This window comes from Lactuca saligna, chromosome 2, assembly GCF_052625555.1.
Source record: "Lactuca saligna cultivar CGN05327 chromosome 2, ASM5262555v1, whole genome shotgun sequence".
Lineage (NCBI taxonomy): Eukaryota > Viridiplantae > Streptophyta > Magnoliopsida > Asterales > Asteraceae > Lactuca > Lactuca saligna.
Window position 1 is genome coordinate 74,512,447 of NC_136418.1, and position 21,494 is coordinate 74,533,940.

The 21,494-nt window shown below is 32.7% G+C and overlaps 1 pseudogene across 1 annotated transcript; it reads left to right on the forward strand.

Moving 5' to 3' along the window:
* Nucleotides 1–3,932: 3,932 nt before the first annotated feature.
* On the forward strand, nt 3,933–15,809 carry LOC145028911 (serine carboxypeptidase-like 18; annotated as a pseudogene). Its single transcript, XR_013676253.1, has 10 exons — nt 3,933–4,094; nt 4,548–4,693; nt 6,790–6,863; nt 6,965–7,087; nt 9,340–9,442; nt 9,531–9,568; nt 9,697–9,799; nt 9,883–9,969; nt 10,052–10,126; nt 15,570–15,809. The product of XR_013676253.1 is annotated as a serine carboxypeptidase-like 18 (transcript).
* The last annotated feature ends 5,685 nt before the right edge of the window (nt 15,810–21,494 follow it).

Genomic DNA, 21,494 nt, shown 5'->3' on the forward strand with positions numbered 1-21,494 from the left:
TCGATTTTGGAAGATTTGAAGTGGGTCATCAATTCCTAACTTTGAGGAGGAGAATGTTGGGATAAAAAGTTATCCATGTATGAATTTGTAGTGGTTTGACTCTTGTAGACCCACTTGCATGTGGTAGAGTAGCCTTGTGACATGAGAGACAGATAGATAAAGAGAGAGAGAGAGAGAGAGAGAGAGCGAGAGAGAGAGAGAGAGAAAGATAGTGTGTGTGTGTGTGTGAGTGAATGACATGTAAACACCTTTATATAAGATGGATTCATACCACTTGTAGAGGTGTGCTTGAGAGATGTAGTTCGTTATCACTAGTGAGTGGGATATTTATGTAGACTAGATCTAGATCCCTTTTTGTACTCATTCCTATAATCGAATACATCTTTTATCACTAAAATCACCGTGTTTTTTATGTTCTTTAATTCCGCATGCCAAATCAAATGCTCATAATTCATATCAATATATAATAAATTAAGAGGACACTTAAGATCAGTAAAGTCTTACTGTTTAGGATTTTGGCCACATAATTTTCAGCTTTTGTCAACAATTGTCCTTTCTTTCTATCATTTTATAGTTTTGGCGCATATCTTTTATGGGTTGAAGATTTTTCCCTTACGCCTAAATTTTTAAGTAGGCCTGGTTTGATCCCTCCACCACCTTCCTCACCCAGTCACTTGCTACACCGTCACTGCCATAAATATTATCCAACAAAAATTAAGAAAAGCTATATGCTCCTTTACCCTCCACTCGATACCCCTTATCTTTTCTTCTTCGTTTCTATTTCACCTGCCTTCCATAAGGGTACACCGATGACCAGGAAGACGAACAAGAACAATCATAAGCATCGATGTATTGTTCCTCGAAACTCTGTCGACTCTTTGATTCTGATTCTTCACGTCATCCTTTTGATATCCGATCAACAATCCTACAGTTGGCTCTGTGTTGCCCTAATTTTCTGAGATTAGGGGTTTTTAGGGAACTTTAGTTCCGTCTGTGTGGCTTTCGATGGGAAAAAAACCCAAGGTGACTTGGGTCTGAATTTTGAAATCGAAGCAATCCGAGGTGGTATGGCAGACTGAGAAACTGGAAAAAATCGGAGGCGACAGACAGAGAACCCCAACGCCCATTCCCTCTTTGTCTTCCCTGTTAACAAAGACCACCTTTTGTGTATACGCTTTCACTTCTATCTCTGAAATCAAATCAGGTGTCTTTCTCTCTGCTTCTAAATTCTCCTATCTACTTGTAATTTCTCCTCAATTTGAATAGAAATTTCATCATTTTATCTAGCTATAAGCGTGGAAAAGAAAACAGTTGGCCACCAAACTCTGACTCAGCCACTGACAGGGCTTCAAGATGGAGATGAAACATCAAGAATACTTCTTAGACTAATCAGAGCAACACCTATCCACGAAATTCCTTTCGTTTTGGCATGATTAAGAGACATGTGAGTTTTTCATTCTTACTTCCACCATTTGTTTTGGTAATTTACTGTTTATTTGGATTTGACCTTTATTATTAGAATAAGAATTCAATTGTAGAATGTAACTTTATGTTCTTTGTGATTTTTTTATTTAAACACCAGCTGCTTGACAAAAATCCTCAATGAAAAATCTGGTCAACAATGTTTCTACTTGGTAAAGTTGAAACAAACTTATAGTTATGGTTTCAGTCCTATTTATTTAATCAAATTTTATGTTCTATTACTTGCCTTCAGGTGGTATAGGAGGGTGATCAGATTGATGTACTTACATGGTGGAACTTTAGATTTTCTTTTAGATTGATCCCCTGTGTGGTTATTTTCTTTTGCAAATGAATTGAGTTGCTTCAGTCTTTTGGAAGAATTTGTTCACTAATATGTGGTTTTGTTGAATTGTTTAGTATTGGTCATTTAGGGAAGGACATATAGAGTCAAATTTGAAAATTGGAAAAATCTTGCTATTTTTAAGTAAAAGACTTCATTATTTAGTATTTGCACATTTATTCTAAAAAATGTTTGATAATAAGTTTGTATTTATGTCTTTGGTATGTATGTTTCAGGTTGGTATTGGTTTGAAGGTGGCAGATCAACTTCGTTTGAAGTTAAGAAGTGAGACTAATATGGACCCGACATGCTAACTTAATTAACAGGCAAACATCAATTAGGTTACTTTGAAGTTGACTATCGAAAGGTACAATCCGGGTTCTATATCTTCATGTAATTGATTTTTTTATAAGTATTATTTTCCTTTGTGGTGTTATACTATAGTTGAATCCGTGTTATTTATTTTGTCATTTACGATATAGATATTGCATATTGAAAAATGGTTGAGAGGTGGCTTATGTAATTTTTGTATTAATTTTGTTGATAGAAACATCAGATCAGGCAACTTGGACTTAGTTTTATTTTATGTTTTTTTTTTCATTAAAATGTTTTTGTTTGATCAAATTGTCATGTATAGTCAACAGTAGTACTTAAATTTTGTTTGTTCTTTGGACATAGATTCGTAACAACAATAAAGTATCTAAAATTTAAAGTTAAACTTTGCGATTAACAGAAAAAAGAAGCAACTCAAATAGCTTTGAAGGATGAAATACAGTTGATGGTGAGTTAGTTCATTACTTATTTTTATTTATAGATGGAAGCTGCAAAAATATTTCATGTCTATAGTTTCTATGGAGTTTATACTCCACAACTTTCAACCACATGAGATTGAATTTCCAACCGTTGGGTTGGAATCTGTGCCAGGTTTTTTCTTATTCAATGACGAGAAGTATGCAAATGATTCATGAATTTTTTGATCTCCTTGTAGTGCCAGAAAAGTCTACAAAAACCATAATAGTATGCAATACAAACATCCTAAGTAATTCTAATATATATTTTCACCATTATATATATATATATATATATATATATATATATATATATATATATATATATATATATATATGTATATATATATGTGTGTGTGTGTGTGTGTGTGAGAGAGAGAGAGTGATAGTTTTCGTCAATTATTTCACATTCCATTTTCACTCTCCAGAAAAACTACAATGAAGTCCGACCAATTTGAATACTCCAACCCATACGGAGCATGGCGAAACTTGATAGTTTTCATCAATTATTTCACCTTCCACTTTCACTCCTTAGAAAAACTACAATGAAGTCCGGCCAATTTGAATACTCCAACCCATACGGAGCATGTTGAAACTTTTCTAGTTATAATTAACATATAGAAAGCATATAACAATTTATAGAGAGATTCATATCAAATATATTAAATTAAAGTAAATAATACGTATGAAATTTTACACGGAAATATGCTCCAATAGAGATCAATTACAAACTAAAATGAAAAATGTGAACATGTATTGTGCAAATATCAATACTTTGTAATGAATTCCATTGTTACAACTAGTTTGTTTTGTTAATCTTCTCCTATAAATCTGACCGGATACAAGGTTGGTCAATGGAGACGAACAAAGGCGATGAGAAAGGCGATCAACTGATGGGGTAATGTTTGTCGGAGAGGACCATTGATTCCAAACGGTGGTTAGTTCATATAACATTCAACATAATGATAATTACAATTATGTCATAAATAATCTAAACCATTCACAATTTTAATCTAACGTGTTTCAACTTTAGTTCTCAGATTTTAATAAAACTAATGATTCTCTCATTTTCTCTCTCTCTCTCTCTCTTTTATATATATATATATATATATATATATATATATATATATATATATATATATCGCCGTTAAAAAATACTAAGTCAAAATGTGTATATCCATACATGTGTGGCTTTTGTCGAATATGTGTTCCACACGCTTCAAAATTTATTAATAAAGTTAATTTATATGTCACTAAATGGGATTATTAATTATTTATCCACACGGGAGTTCCTCTATATATAGCAATAAACAGGTAGAGCGAAGCACGTGTAACTTGAGATATCATACTATAATGGAACCTAGTATGAGACCAAACAATATGAAGCTTTCTTTTATTTTCGTTTTCACCTTTCACTTCTACTTGATTGTTTTATCTTACTCCAAATCAATTATCAAAACAATTCCAGGATATGCAGGAGATCTTCCTTTTAAACTTGAAACCGGGTATGATTTTCATCTTTTCTTTATTTATTTATTAAACAAAGAATCGAGCTACCAGCGATTGGTAATTTATGTATACGTGATTAGAAATCAAATATTATTTGTTATCACAAATAAAAATGAACAAAATTATTTGGCATAACTCCACCATTGGTTGAGGTTTTCAATTATGTGAAGGCTCATTAGCTAAAATAGTGATAATACATGACTACATGTCATAAAGATTCAAACAAATACTCAAAACATGCATTCATATAAAAATAGGTTCTTCAACCACTATGGCATCCTCGATTTGTGAGATTATGGGGGGAGAGGCTTGCCTTATGTGAATTGTTAAACATAATGCTTTTTAGTAATGTGTAGTATTTTGTCATGACCATCCTGATGCGTTTAAAATTTGAAATTGGATCGGCTCAGATAATATTCTATCTATTTATCCTGACAATTGTATAAAAGGTATATTGGAGTAGGGGACAACAAAAACGTACAATTGTTTTATTACTTTGTCGAATCAACAAGGAACCCACAAGAAGACCCGCTTATATTTTATATTCCCGGTGGACCAGGTGCTTCTGCGTTAATCACATTCTTATATGAATTAGGTATGTTTTTATTGCTAGTTTTGAAATTGCAATTTCGTTACTTTTTTCTTTTTTTGACTTTTATATTTATAATTTATAAACTTAAGAGCTTGCACTTTAGAGATTTTGACGGTTGGATAATTGAATTGAAATTTTGGATATAATAAAATTTTCTATGATCCATTTTAAAATCGACAATGAAAATTTTTCGAATATGTATAAAAAAATTTCATTATTTTTGAATTTTTTAAGTAATATGTTCGAAATATATTCAAAATATTTATAAAATAAAAAATATATTTTTTTTTAACATTTTTCTAAATACTATTTTTTTATTATTTTTTTTTATTTTTATTGATTCAGTGAAAAATAAAATTTCTTGAATTTTTTTCCAATGTCTTAGATGTAGCAAATATTTATTTATGATATATATATATATATATATATATATATATATATATATATATATATATATATATATATATATATATATATATATATATATATATATATATATACACACAGAGAGAGAGAGAGAGAGAGAGTGATTTTTTTTGTAACCAAAAGATTTGTGAGAACTTACGAATAATCACAGTCATATGAACTGCTGATGAGCAAACCAGCAGTGCATATAACTACTGATTGTGTGCATACATACAAATTTCGAAAATAAACAAAATAAATTATCAAATATATTTTTTGAGCCTAAATATAGTTTAGACGTACCATTTTAAGAAAATTGATATTTTTTATTTTGAAAATGATAAGTTGATTATGATTTCTTAAGTTCATGTTTTTTTTTAATTCTCATAATAACTCAACCATATATATATATATATATATATATATATATATATATATATATATATATATATATATATATATATATATATATATATATATATATATGGAAAAGTGAATATACCCTTAAGGGTATATAAGCTTAGGTACCCAAACTCATTATAATACGTCATTTTGTTTAATATATTTATTATAATGTTTTTAAACTTCAACCATTAATTTGATTTACTTTCAAAATTTTCGAAATTTCATGTTTATCTTCCTCTTACATCATATCTTTTTACCGAACACCTACTGGTTATATATATTATAGTTGAAAATGAAAATTATATAAAATGAATATAAATGTGAAATTGATAAAAATCTTGGAAGTAAATCAAGTTAGAAGTTGAATTATAAGAACATTGGACAATTACAATGTATATATATGATATAAAACGATGTATTATAGTGAGTTTGGATACCTAAGCTTATATACCTTTAAGGGTATATTCACTTTTCCCATATATATATATATATATATATATATATATATATATATATATATATATATATATATATATATATATATATATATATATATATATCACCATTAAAGACTACATGTCGCCTACTAAAAATTTACAAATCAAAATGTATAATATCTGTGGATTTTGTCGAATACATGTTCCACACTCTTTAAATGTGGTGACAATATTACCATTCAAAGATTAAAAGTCAAAATGTCTATATCAATACATATGTGGCTTTTGTTAAATCCATATTCCACACTCTTCAAATTTGGTAGAAATCATAAGATTGATACGTTCATAGATTTTGATAGTGAGGGTAAGTTAAGGAGAACATGATCATTTTGAAGTCTTATGTTATCCGTTAGATGCGTACAATTTTCTTCAAAACTGATTTGGATTAAAAGTCTTCATTATATATTCTATATGTTGTTCAAACTTTGAGAAATAATTTTCAATAAGAACTATTAACATCTAGTTGAATTTTATACAGTACCGGCAGAAATAAAGTTATAAAACTGGATTAAACTAAACAGAATTGAAACGGACTGTTTTGCTGTACCACATAACGACTACTTCACCATTGTCACCTACCATTCTTATTCTTTCTAAATGATGGAACCCTAATCAGGAAAAAAAAAATAAAAAAAAAATCAAAGAATACAATCACAATAACTATTTTGTTCTTAAGCAAATATATTGTATGTAGAAGTTATCTTGGTGCAAAAAACATTTATGATGCAACAAATTTTGTATTAGAATGATTTATTCAGTGACTTCTCTCAAGGTATTGATTTTTATTTATAGGTCCACTTAACTTTGATTTGGATAATGATCTGGATAATATCACATTAATACTGAATCCAACCACATGGACACAGGTTCACACATTCATCTTTTCATTATTTTTGTTCTTAAGGTAACCTACCTAGTATACTACTAAAATAAAATAATGATTTTAAGATTAATTTTATATGTTTAGATGGCCAACATCATATTCGTGGATATACCGGCTGGTGCGGGATTTTCCTATGCTGAAACAAAAGATGGATGGATTAGCAGCGACAACATCCTGGCTGATCATGCTAATGAGTTCATAAAGAAGGTCGAACTAAAATTAAACATAATCTAACTTTGGTTACAATAATTCAATGACCTCGTCATATTTTATGATATGGATTAATGAACTTGTGTTTTACTTTAAATAAATTTATTTTGCTTTTCATGTAGCTTTTGAAAAAGGACTTGATATTTTTATTTGGCTTTTTTATTCATACACTTAATAAAATTTTGTTTTTCCTTTTATACCCTTTTCAAACTAGGTTATCAAATCATTTTCTTAATTATTATCAGGCATATTATTTCGCCACTTACTTTTGATTTGCTTCCTGATTTTTACACATTTAAACATATTTAAACACGTCCTTGATTTTGGTTTCCAACATTATCCTTGATTGGTTCTAATTTTATTTTTATTGTCAGTTTTACGTTTTTGTTTTCTTTTAATTCTGATTTTGTTTATACATAACTAAATTAAAGTATGTATAAATAAAAAATAACTAAATTTTGAAGAGAAAATTAAAATAAAAAACCATATAAATAAAAATATCAACACCGTACCGTTGTAAAATTACAAAATTTGGTTAAAATATCTTTGTTTGATTCATTAATTGTCACAATATACATTAATACAAATGTTTATTAGTGGAGTAATCTAAGAGGGTATGAGATTCACAAATATAATAACAGTCACAAACAGTGAAACGATTATTGCAGTGTATAAGTTTGAACAATTTTATGATACACATTAGTTTGATTATAGTATTTGTTTGACAACATCCTATCTAAATAGGATGAATATTTTTTTACTACCGCTATTGCATTGCAAGAAACACTATTTCAAATCGTGTTTCGTGATTGTTATTACTTGTGACCGTGAAATCAGTTTACAGAATGCCATTAATAATTATTTTTACTTAATAAATCAAACCGAGATTTTTAACCAATTCTGATATATGTCGATGGGATGTCAGTATACACTTATATGATTTTTTACATAATTTTTGCTTCAAAATGTTCTTTTATATATATATATATATATATATATATATATATATATATATATATATATATATATATATATATATATATATATATATATATATATATATATATCAAAAAATTATATTAAAGTAAAAATCAAATCAATAAACGGTCAGATTGAGAAACCAAAATCAAGGACGTATGTTTCCGGTTCAAATGTATAAAAGTCAAAATAAAGAATAAAGATAGATTATCAAAAAAGACGGGGGAATAAATCATGTGAATTGTGAAGAAAGGGATCACTCATCCTTCAATTAAAAAGAGGTTTTTATAAAAGTGGTTATCATTCGAAGGGGATAAAAGAAAAAACACAAACTTATTAAGTGGATGGATAATATATATATAACATGTTAATTTAGTTTATGCATATTTGTTTTGTATTTAAATAATCACATATTGATTCAAGTGAGAAAACATATTCATATGTAAATATAACATGTTAATTTAGTTTATGCATTTCATCAAACAATTGGAATGCATATAAGTTAATTTTTTTTAAAATGTGATAAATATGATACTTTGACTACTTAAATCTTACAAAATAGTAGATTGGTGGAGAAATATATGAAAATTTCAAACAAAAAGTGATTTGATCTTTTTATAACCTTAATTTCGATGTTTTATTTGATGAACGATGTTGAATGAATGATACAAATTGAATTTTTTTGTTGATTATCGATGATGTTTTTCTAATGATGCTGGAAGTATAATTAACCGTAGATATTAAAGATATGTTCGTATTCAAACAAAATTGAAGGTTGGATTGAAAGAGCAAAAAACGAATGAATTTCTACTGTTCGTATTTGTGATTGAAGGCTGTTATATCATATTTACAAGTTTGTTATCGTATCCTTCATGTTTAGAGTCTAATTAAATGAGTGGCTGAGAATGATACCCCCTTTTTTCAACCTTTTTTATTTTCTCAATTGAACTCATATATATATATATATATATATATATATATATATATATATATATATATATATATATATATATATATATATATATATATATATATATATATATAAAGTAATTGTCAACGAACCTTTTTATGACTTTTAAACAGTTTAATACATGAGTAGTTCTTTATATTCAACTAGCACCAAATAACGTTTTAGAACCTATATTTTGGGTGTCTTTTAAAATTCTTTATTTTGAAAGACGCATTCTAGTTGCTTGATTCACACTTCTATCAATTAGCGGTTATTAGTTAAATGCTTTGGGTTGAATGTTTTTACTTTATCTTGTGAACAGTTTCTCAATGATCATCCCAAATTTTTGAAGAATCCACTTTATATAGCAGGGATTTCATACATTGGTATTGTTGTTCCAAAAATCACTCTAGACTTGTATGAAGGTAATTATATTAGTAACTTCTTTTTCAATATTTCATTTTGACGTTTGATGAAAAAGTTGAGGTATTGGATCATTTTATAAATTTATAGGTAATGAGCGTGGGGATCAACCGACATTGAATATTCAAGTAAACATGAAACCAAACCCTCTAAGATTTATAATGTCATCTTTTTTATAATAACTAATAACTTAGTAAATCCAAGACGTCTTAACAAATTAATAAATTATCTTTTATATTGATAAATTTGAATGTAGGGGTATATTCTAATCAGTCCGCTTTACTGATAAGTTCATGGATTTCAATTCAAGACTTGAATATGCTCATCGTATGGCACTTATATCAGATGATATTTATAAGGTAATTTTTTTTTAGTTTTTAAAAACCTAAAGTTAAACCGTTACTACTGTTAATTAATTTTATAAACTGATATTGTTTTGCAGTCTGCAATAAAAAATTGTTATGGTAACTACGTGGACATTGATAAAGCTAACTCATTATGTGTAAATAGTCTGCATCAATATGAGCAAGTGAGAATTATGAACTGCTTTATTAATATAATAAGATATCTTTGAACATGATATGTATTGCCATGACAATTACAACTTGCAGTGCACATGCCGTATCAATATGGATAATATTTTAGAACCATTTTGTGACGAAAATGATCCAATGCCAGATTGTCAAGTAATCTCTCTCTCTCTCTCTCTCTCTCTCTCTATATATATATATATATATATATATATATATATATATATATATATATATATATATATATATATATATATATATAGGTTCAGGTTCATTTGAGATCATTCTAATTTTGTGAAACCGTGAGACAAAATTTAAAAATAATTTTAAAATGCAAAATAAATGGAAAAATCCAAAAATTCTTTTTTTAAATATTATTTTCAGAACTTGAATTACCTAAAAAAAATAATAATAATAAACAATAAAAAATAAAAAAATCCCGTTTTTTTTTTTTTTTTTTTTTGAAAAATACGTAAAATATTCTAATAGAATATTATAGTAACATATTTTAAAAAATAATTTTAAAATGCAAAATAAATGAAAAAATCTAAAAATTCTTTTTTTAAATATTATTTTCGAAACTTGAATTAACTAAAAAAAAAAAAAAAAATTGTATTGTTTTTGAAAAATACGTGAAATATTCTAATAGAATATTACACTGTATATATTCTAAAAAATAATTTTAAAATGCAAAATAAATGGAAAAATCCAAAAGTTCTTTTTTTAAATATTATTTTCGGAACTTGAATTAACTAAAAAAAATAAAAAATAAATAAAAAATAAATAAATAAATGCATCTCACGGTCTCACAAAATTAGACCGTCTCACATCAACCTAAACATATATATATATATATATATATATATATATATATATATATATATATATATATATATATATATATATATATATATATATATATATAAGTTCGGTTCATGTGAGAACTCGTTTTAACGTGAGGGCTCGTGAGAACACCTTCAAAAAATTGAAACAAAATCTAAAAAAAATAAAAATCATAAAATCAAGCATAAATCTATGTCCGGGAGAAAAAAAAAATTGGAAAAAATTGCATAATTAAAATTGATCCAAAAATTTTTCTCCGGACATAGATCTATTATCGATTTTATGATTTGTATTTTTTTAAAATTTTTTTAAAATATCCTCACGAGTTCTCACTTTAAAAGGAGTTCTTATTTCTCTCTCTCTCTCTCTCTCTCTATATATATATATATATATATATATATATATATATATATATATATATATATATATATATATATGAAGTGGTTCAAATAAGAACCTAAAAAGATTATGAACTCTAATAATATCATTTTTTAACTGTTTTCATTAAGGACATTTTACACAAATCCAATATTTATATTCTATTAAGCAAAATTTCCCAATTTTACAAACTACTTGCCACGTATCGTCTAACCACCGCCGGACCGTCGTTGAATTACTGCCGAACTAATATTAAATTCAGTGTCATTTTTATGGTTCCGTTCACAACTTAATAGAACAAACATTGTAGCTTCTATTTTTTTCATAACGATTTTTATTTTTCAAGCTAAAATATACAAAAGTTTATTATAAAAAAATAGAATTGTGTCTTGAAATCAATTTTCTTTTTTCTAAATTGTAGATTGCTTAAAAAATATATTATATATAAGAAATATTCACAGTTGAATAAACGTAATAATTCACTAATACACATTTTAATATTTTCATGCATACTTATTCATGTTGTAACACAAAATTTATATACAATATACAATTTAATACAGTTTAGTTTAATATATAAAATTCACAGGATAACATAATAAAATACATTATACACTAATTAACATATTCAAAGAAGTCAAACCCAAACTCTCACACCAACACCACGACCAACTACATACGCCACCAACAACCACCTACGCCACCTCGAAATCATCATTCCTTCTAAATCAAATATGTATATAAAATCATTGATCGAAAAACTTAGATACTATATTCACAATTTAACAAACCAAATATTTCACTTATTCACAATTTAATTCAAAATAATTTTAAAAACAAATACATTCTTACATATTTATATAGCGCAAAAAGTAAATATATTCATAAGAAAATTAATACAAACATTCATACATAAATCACTCATATTTTAACAAAAAATTCTTTAAAATTCATATCTTAATACAATCAATTCATATTTCAGTGCACAAAATTCAAAGGTTAATATAATAAATTTACAATTTAATGCACAAATTAAACATTCAAAGCCATAATCTCAACTTAAAACTTACATGTATATCTTTAGATCTCTAAGCTATTGCTTCTTTCAAAGTTTATCTATACAAATATTATAATTTATTTTTTACATACTTTATTCAAAATTAAATAACATCATATTTGTATATAATTCTTCTTTAATCTTTATATTTCAGTAGCAAACAAAAAATTTATAAAAAAAATCATAGCTTAATATAACCAATTCACAATTTATTACACAAAATTTACAGCTTAATGTAGTCAATTCACAGTTTAAACAGAAAGTCACAGTTTAATACGATCAATTTACAGTTTAAACACACAAAAAACACATCTTCACGCACAAAAATTCACAGCTTAGTTATGTAATAAATTCACAGTTTAATACACAATAATTATGCATTCACAACCATATTATCAACTTAAAACTCTTAATACAGTCAATTCATAATTTAATATACAAAATTCACAACTTAATAGAAAAAATTAATAGTTTAATAAATAAAATTCATAGCTTAATATAGTCAATTCTCAGTTTAAAACATAAAATTCTCAGCTTAATATAGTCAAATCACAGTTTAAACAGAAACATCACAACTTAATGTAGTTAACTCATAGTTTATAACACAAATATCCCATTTTAAATGTAACATTACCATAACTAAACAACTAGCGAAACATGAAAACATCACGATTCACAACTTAAACTACTTAGATTCATATTATTTTGAGAAAACATAACATTCCCAGCTTAACAAAAGAAAAACAGTCAAATCAAAAATCGACATACCTGATGTAGATTTAGTGGTGTTTCAGCGAGGATTCTAGAGAAATAGATGGAAGTGAGTTCCACCGGAGTGGCAAGGAGCAATGGTGGTTGCGGTCGACGACAATCTCCGATCTGGTCTGTCAATCTCGTCGTAAATCATAGATCTAGAGGCAAAAATCATATATTTGTTGTCGGATATATTTGCGGTCGACGATGATAGATTTGGACCGAACCACTTTAGATCTGATGAAAACAGAGGATTTTAAAGGTCAACGACATGCAACGGTGGTTGGTAGAGGAGGTGTTAGACCAAATCTGAACAGATCTGGTGGTGTTTCACGGAGATTAAGAGAAAAAAGATGGAGACAAGAGAGATGTGTCACCGGAGCAAGATCTAGTAACTCAATATCACCAGGGGTAGATCTAGAGATGTAAATCAAAGATTTCTTGGCAAAAATCATAGACTTGTCGTCAAAGATCATAGATCTACTACTAGAGATTGTAGATCTATAATGAATCACCACAAATTTGATGAAAACGAAAGATTTTGGAGGTCGAAGACACATATCAACGGTAGGTGGAGGTGGTGGTGGACCAGATCTGAAAAAATCTAGTGGTGTTTCATGGAGATCGAGAAAAAAAAAAGAATGCGGGTGGAGATGTGTAACTGAAGCAACGTCATAAGAGTGGTTGGGTTGCAGTGGTAGAAGTTGCTTCAGGCTGAAAGTAGGTGGTGGTGGTGGTTAGTGGCGGCACCGAAGTAGCTGGTGGTGGTGGAAAGTCACTGGAGGTAGGAGGGAGAGGAAAAGATATTTAGTGAGAGAAAGGAAGAATAAGGTTTTCTAGATCTAATGGTTTGATATGGTATTTTCAAGTTTCAAATGAAATAATGTGTTTGTAACAAAAATGTTCTTTATATGAATTATAAAACATCTAACTAAGAAATGACTAATTATAAGCTAAAATTAGAGGTTCTTAGAGTTCTTAATATTTTTTTGTTTCTTATTTGAACTTGTACATATATATATATATATATATATATATATATATATATATATATATATATATATGAAGCTATAAGAAATTAAGAAATAACAATAACGAAACTTAATAAGATCGTAGTTGACCATTAATACGAGGGTTAGCCATTTTCACCCTTACTTAAGGAGCCTTTTTTTTATCTTAGTTTCTTAACTATAAGTTTTGAATGTATGATCTACTTATTCTATAAGCAGTTTTACTGACACTCTTGTTAACCTTTTGAATGATGTGATTTTTCACATAAGATAATTATAGTAACTTACATCCTAGCCGGTGGGTATGGTTCATCCCTTTCATGCTAATTTACTGCAGCCTTGAATGCCATGTTACTCTCCACACCATACCAAATTTGTTATGAAATACCCATCACACTATCTTAATAGTTTAATTAAAAGATTAATTGTTTCTTTTGCAAAAAATTGGAAATCCATCAAACATTATTCCTTCACCAACATTTCCCTACACTAAGTCCCCATGATTTTCCACGATGCGTTTAGGGGACGGTAGTTCCAGCATGGCCACGTTGCTGAGGCCTTCCACAAAAGTTCCTCCATACAGTGGAGGTCCCATGCCTAGTTGCCTAAATTTCTAATTATTTTAAATGTGGTGATTTTTGTTTAAATTATATCAATTTGAGTACCATATCCTAATAAGATTGATTGATTTATATGAATTAGGTAACGAAAAAGGTGTTGGCATATCCTAATAAGATTGATTGATTTTATGTTGATGATCAAGTTGGGGGGTGAGATTTACCTATTTATAGCCCAATTATTTTAATATATGGGACCTAATTCATTTGGCTTTTAACACATCGGGCCTACAATATATATGCATACTAATATATGATGTGTTTTAAAGCCATGATGACAAACAATCTCATAAGAACTCTATAATTAAACGTGTTCGGATGAAAGTAGTATTAGGATGTGTGACCTCTTGAGAAGTCTTCATGTCCGGTGTCCCAAAGAGGACAATATATTGGTATGTTTGGATATGTATGTTACAAATGAAGTATCATTATTCCCCTTAGGGAGCCAAGTAGTTAAGGAGTGAAATTTCAGAAAAGAGGTCAAGGGTTCAAACCCTGGCATTCCCAAAATATTGTTACTGATATGTGATTGACCTCCCCTGTGTGCCTTGTGAAAGGTGTGACATAGGTCACTTAGATGGTGCGGTTGAACATCTTTTACTATTATACAAACTATTTACACATTAATTAACATATATGATAAGCTCTTTGCTATAGTTCCATAATAACTTTATCTTCATTATTTTTTCAGATATGCAACAAAATATGTACACAACAACTATTCACTGACATATGCTACGGTTAAAGTATGAAATAATCCATCTTATTTTTTGTAGAAAATTATTTGTTTCTTAGATATTCTTTTTACAATCATAGATCCTAAAAATATATCTTACAAGTGAAGGTCTAACTATATTGTTCAACAATCTGTTAAATTCCATATATATAATATAGTTATACCTTACACAAATATGTGAGCTTGGTGATTTTGATGTTTGTAGGGTGCAGGACATTTGGTGCCACATTACAAGCCTAAAGAAACTATTGTATTAGTCGAAAGATGGTTTTCGTCGCAAACTTATTCAAGTGATTCTTAAGTGAGATATCACGGCGGATACTATATGATGTGTCATGAAGCATATCATTCAACAAAAAAATAAAATGAAACAACTTGTTATTATTATTTCCAAATAAAGATTAAATCCAAATAATACATTATTTATATTAAATTGGACTATTTAGAGTTGTGGGTACTATGTATCAATGTAAATGACATATAAATTTACATGAATAGTCAAAATGTCATGTTAAGGTGAACATTTCATCAAAAATAAAGTTGAAATCTATCAATACAAGTTTATATATAACTCATAACCATCTCACTAACTAGTTGTTCAAAAAATATGTTTTGGAGAAAAAGTACAGTGTCGGCATCACATTATCTAATTTGTATTAGATTATACTCCAAATCTACTTTACTACTCGATAAATTCAAGTTATCTATAAACCAATGAAATAAATTCATCAACATTCATATGCTATTTTAGTGTAACCCTAGAATTTACACAATAAAGTTATAACACCAGCGTTTACGAGACTTTTTTTAAAGTTAAATCAATAAATGAAATTGGAACTTATGTAAGTGAGTTAGTGATGTGTAAAATCTAATATTGATTTCACTAATGTTAGCGATTATTACACAACTAGGAAAGTGTACCTAATTGTATTATAGTATAACATTAGTAAGAATGGGATGTCAAATTCAATGGGAACATGTATCATCAATTCAGAAAATCTGATTGCTAATTAAACTAAAACCAAAAATGAAATTGGGGGAAATTATGTTCAATTCTAAATAACAAGAAACAATATAAAACAAAACAATGACAAAAATTTGAAACTAGAAACAATGATAATAAAGGATTTTTTATCTAGTGTAACATCCCGGAATCGCAAGAGTAGAGTTGAAGGGCTAAAAGTGTAAGTTTCGGAGGGCGACTCGGCGAGTCCATGGACAGACTCGGCGAGTCAGGTCGCGACTTTGGTCGCGTATCAAGTGGCCTACTCAGCGAGTCCAAAGATGGACTCGGCGAGTAGGTGCTGTGTGGAGAAAACCCTAATTTTCGGGGTTGAGCCCTATATAAAGATCATTATGCCCCTCCACAGCCTCCTTTATCCCCCCTTGAGTCCCAGAAACCCTAATTTCGTGGAGTGTCTCATTGTTGAGCAAATTAGAGCTTGGAGAGGTGTTGGTTGAAGAAATCTTGAAGGAGAAGTGGCTTGGATCAAAGGGCTTTGCTTGGATTCGAGTTTCATTGCTGTTGAGGCATCCTTTGGAGGTAATACTTTCGTTCTTGGGTTGTGTTTTCCTAGATTCTCATTTTGGGGTTGTGTGGGGAGCTTAGTTGTGTGGCATCTTGATGTTTGGGGGATGGATCTGAGGTTGCTACCTCAGATCTGGAGTGGAGAAGATCTTAAGAGCATTAAAGCCCCGTTCTTGTGTTGTTAATGGAGCTATCATGTCCCAAACCTTGGTTCTAAGGTGAATAAGGCCTAGATCTCTTTAGATTCACGTAAGGTTTGCCACTTTACGTGATGGATGGATTGTAGGAGGTTGGATTTATGTTTTGGATCAAGTGCATGGCCTAGAGTGCTTCTGAATTGATTCAGATCAGGTTGACTCGGGGAGTCACATGGGTGGACTCGATGGGTTTCTTGAAGATGGCCTGGAACTCGACGAGTTGGAAGAACAACTCGGCGAGTAGGTTGAAGATAGCCTTAGACTCGGCGAGTCTTGTCGAAGAGTCCCAATATTTCTGATTGAGTCGATGAATCGGTGAGTCAAGGGATGACTCGGTGAGTTGGGTGAGAGTGGACTCAGAGTGGTTGGACTCGGCGAATCTCGGGGTGACTCGACGAGTCAGGTCGCGGATTGAGGGAAGTTTTGAGCTTGGGGACTCGGCGAGTCATCGGGATTACTCGGTGAGTAAAGTCAGTCAGGGGTTGACCAGTTATCTTCCAGGGGTATTTTGGTAAATAAGGGTGTATATATATATATATATATATATATATATATATATATATATATATTAAGTTGAATGTTTTGATGTTCAGTGAAGGAGTTCGTGTCAGTGTTCGGAGCAGCGGGATCTTATCCTTTCAGCCGACAGTTTCGAGGTGAGTTATCCTCACTGTATCAACAGGGTCTAAGGCACCAAGGTTGGCCCTTTATTGGATTGAGATTCGGGTATGGTTATTATGTTATTGTTTGATGTGTCTGCATCCTGGTAGCTAGGATGGTACATGCTAGGAGACCTTGTTAAGGCCAGTTTCCTGATATATATAGAGTGATGCTATACTAGTGACCGGTTAGGTCGGTAACCTGGTTAGGGTACTGATATGCTATGTGATCTGCTTGCTCGGTTTGTTGACTATGACTGTTATATGATTGTATGTTATGTGCACATGGTTGTTTGGACTGGAGATGGGTTGAGGCGGGTCCTGCTTTGTGCTGTAGGCCAAGATACCCAGGGTGGACCGGTTATTCCGAAGGCCCAGCAAGCGGTCCGGTTAGGCTGTAGGCCCCACGAGGGCGGACCAGACGTGCCGAGGCTCGGAGAGTGGACCAGGCCGACTGAAGGCCCGATGCGGGCGGACCAGTCACACTGTAGACTCAGAGAGTGGACCAGGTGGGTTGAAGGCCCGATACGGGCGGACCAACCCCACTGTAGACTCGAAGGACATGACTAGACCTGGAGGATGGATCCGGTGGACTGAAGGCCCGATACGGCGGACCAGTCACACAGTAGACCCGATATGCATGGCTGTTCTATGTTCTGTTATGTTATGTTATGTATGTTTTATATGTTATGGGCCGGAAGGCAATATGTTTTGGACTGGAAGGTCGTAGCCTGGAAGGGCGTATACGTGGTTGGTATTTTGGGGGTATCTCACTAAGCTTTCGGGCTTACAGTTGTGGTTTAATGTTTTTCAGGTTCTTCAGGAGACCATGGCAAGGCAAAGGCGCGATCGTACCGCTCCTCATGATTTTGTAGCAATGTGATTCTGGGAATACTCTAAATGATTTGTATTGAAAACCTTTTTGTAAACAGTTTAATGAAAATCAGGTTGTTTTGAAAAAATTAAATTGGTTGTATTTTTCGGTCATTACAAGTTGGTATCAAAGCCTTGGTTTGAGTGAATTGGAGGAACACTTGTGTAACTCCAGTCTCAAATCGAGGAGGGTTTTCAAAAGAGAATTTAAAATGGTTTTCAAAAATAAGTAAAGGAGGACGCGGAGGTACGATCAGCCGGAGCCAGTAAGTAACCCCAAAATACCATACATGACAATTGTTTTATTGAGCTTTGATAGAATAGCATGCTAGAGTTAGGCTAGGGATCTTCAGGATTTCTTGATGAGTTGCCTGATTTATTATGCCTACTAGCCTAGGGTTCCTTGTAAGAGATTTCTAATGTTCCTCTAGTTGTGAGGATAGAGCGTTGTTATGTATGTCGCTAAGGTGTTGTGGAAGTACTTCATACAAATATGGGTACGTGTGGAAGGTAGTATGGGCCCGTACTACTGAAAGCACGGACCCATACGCGTATCAGGGAAACCATGACCTCTAGGGTTGGGATGAGAGCTGGTTCCCGGGTTAGTGGAAAATGTCTGAGATTTTGGTGTTTTATTTTCAGTATGGAGATTTCAGGGCACGCTGGGAGTGGATCCGGGTCAGGATCAGGAGCAGGTGAGGGAGTTCCGGGTGGGTCTGTACAGCCCGAGGTTGTCAGTCAGACGAGTACGCACGAGTTGGATGCGAGGTTTTGTGAGATCCTGCATGATGAGGTTGCTGCATTGTTTCAGGCTGAGCTGCCGGAGTTGTTTGGGTCGATCAAGACCGCCATGGTGGAGTATTTTGATGAGCGCTATGTGGCTCTCACGGAGACAGCTGCCGTGGCGGCTACAGCAGCTGTAGCAGCGGCAGGGGGAGGAGCTAGTAGAGGTTTTCAGTATCGGGACTTCGATAATACGAAGCCTCCCACTTTTGATGGAGTTCAGGATCCGATCGTTGCTATGAGATGGTTATCAGATGTGGAGGGATGTTTCTTCACGTGTTCATGCCCTGCTGATCAGACGGTGAGGTGCGCTCTGAACCTGTTAAGGCTTGGGGCAAAGGATTGGTGGAGATTGACCATGGGGTCGTACTCGGATGCGCAGAGGGCTGCGATTTCATGGGATCGGTTCAGAGAGATGTTCAACACTCGTTATGTTCCGCAGTTCGAGAGGGAGAGTTTGGTTCAGGAGTTCTTGGAGCTGAAACAGGATTCAGAGTCGGTGACGGAAATCACCAGGATGTTTACTGAGAGTGTGATGTTTTGCACTGAGTTCGCTTCGGAGCAGGCTCAAATGTCCCGATATCTGAGTATGCTAAAGAGAGACATCAGGCAGTTTGTGTCTGCGCAGAGGTGCGAGACTTTGCTGGAGTTGCAGGAGGCCGCCAGGCGGCGTGAGTTAGAGATTGAGTTGCAGATGCGTGAGCTGAGGCAAGCTTCGGTTCAGTCGCAGCCGGCGGCGAAACGGTCTAAGACTGTTGATTCCAGGATGGGAGATCAGGGTAGCCACGTCTGTGGAAAGTGTGGAAGGGGTCACGCCGGAGTTTGTCGGTCCGGTGGAGCATGCCGCAAGTGCGGAAAGGAGGGACACTATGCGAGGGATTGTCGGCAGTCAGTGCCGGTTCGGGATTTGAGGATATGCTATCATTGTCATTAGGTTGGACATTTGAAGGTCAACTGTCCACGGCTTGCTGCAGGACCAGTGCAGGATCCAGCACTGGCTACGTTGAGGATCACAGGTGGAGGTTAGGGTGGAGTGGAGCCCCCAAGGGCTTAGGGTCGTGTTTTTCAGCTTGCTGCTGCGGGTATGTTTCTTTCTGTTGTTTTGATTATTTATGATTATTGTGGAGTATTGTTATCTGCTAGTTTCGTTGGTTGGTTATGGAATTGCGTTTCGGGTTTTCGTGTGGTATCCGTTGTTCCCTGAGGGTTTGGCGAGTTGTGTTCGAGACTTCATTTTGGTATCCTTTGTTCCCTGAAGGATCAATATGGTTATGGATTAGTACTTCGAGCTATCGTTGATTATCTTTGTGAGGATTGGTGGCGGATGTGGCGTTGGTTTGAAGGCCAGGTAGATTCTGCAGTCTGAGGAATGGATATTTGAAGATTGGGTTCCTTTCGAGCGGGTTGTTCAGTGTGGAAACATGAATTTTATGGAAGTTGTTAGCGCCGGGGAGAAACATTTTGCGTGTAAGTGTTGGTCTTCTGCAAGGTTGCTTTGGGAGATCGCTGACGGCGATCGGTTATTAATTGTCAGTGTCTTAAGTGGAGGAGAATTGGAAATTCTCCGGATGGTCGTAAGGCTTGAGAGGTTGCTGAGCTGCTTGGGGAATTTAGCGGTATTTTTTTCAGCCGAGAGCAGGCTCGTATGGGTGAGTAGCAGGCGTGCGGGGCGGAATACAGACCTAGAGCAATTGATTGTGGAATGCATGGGAGCAGGCCGGGATCGAGTATGTATAATGGAGATAGAGTTCGGAACCCCTAGAGGGCTAGAACGGTATGCACGGAAGGATTTCCCGAAGGGATAGTTCGGAATGATGAATGCTAGTTGAGCGGTCCGGATAGACTGAAGGCCGGTAGGCGTACCAGTCAGGCCGAAGGCTCGGAGGACGGTCCATTCAGATTGGCTGAAGGTTCTGAGAGTGGTCCAGATTGGCTGAAGGCCTGGGGAGGCGGTCCAGTCATGCTGAAGACTCTGCGAGTACTGTTGGATCGGTTTGAGGTTATGGGTTGCGTATGTTGCAGTGTGATTACATTGGAAGGTCTGGCCCCGGTTAGCGATCTTGAGCAGTGAAGGTAGTGCATGGGCTTGA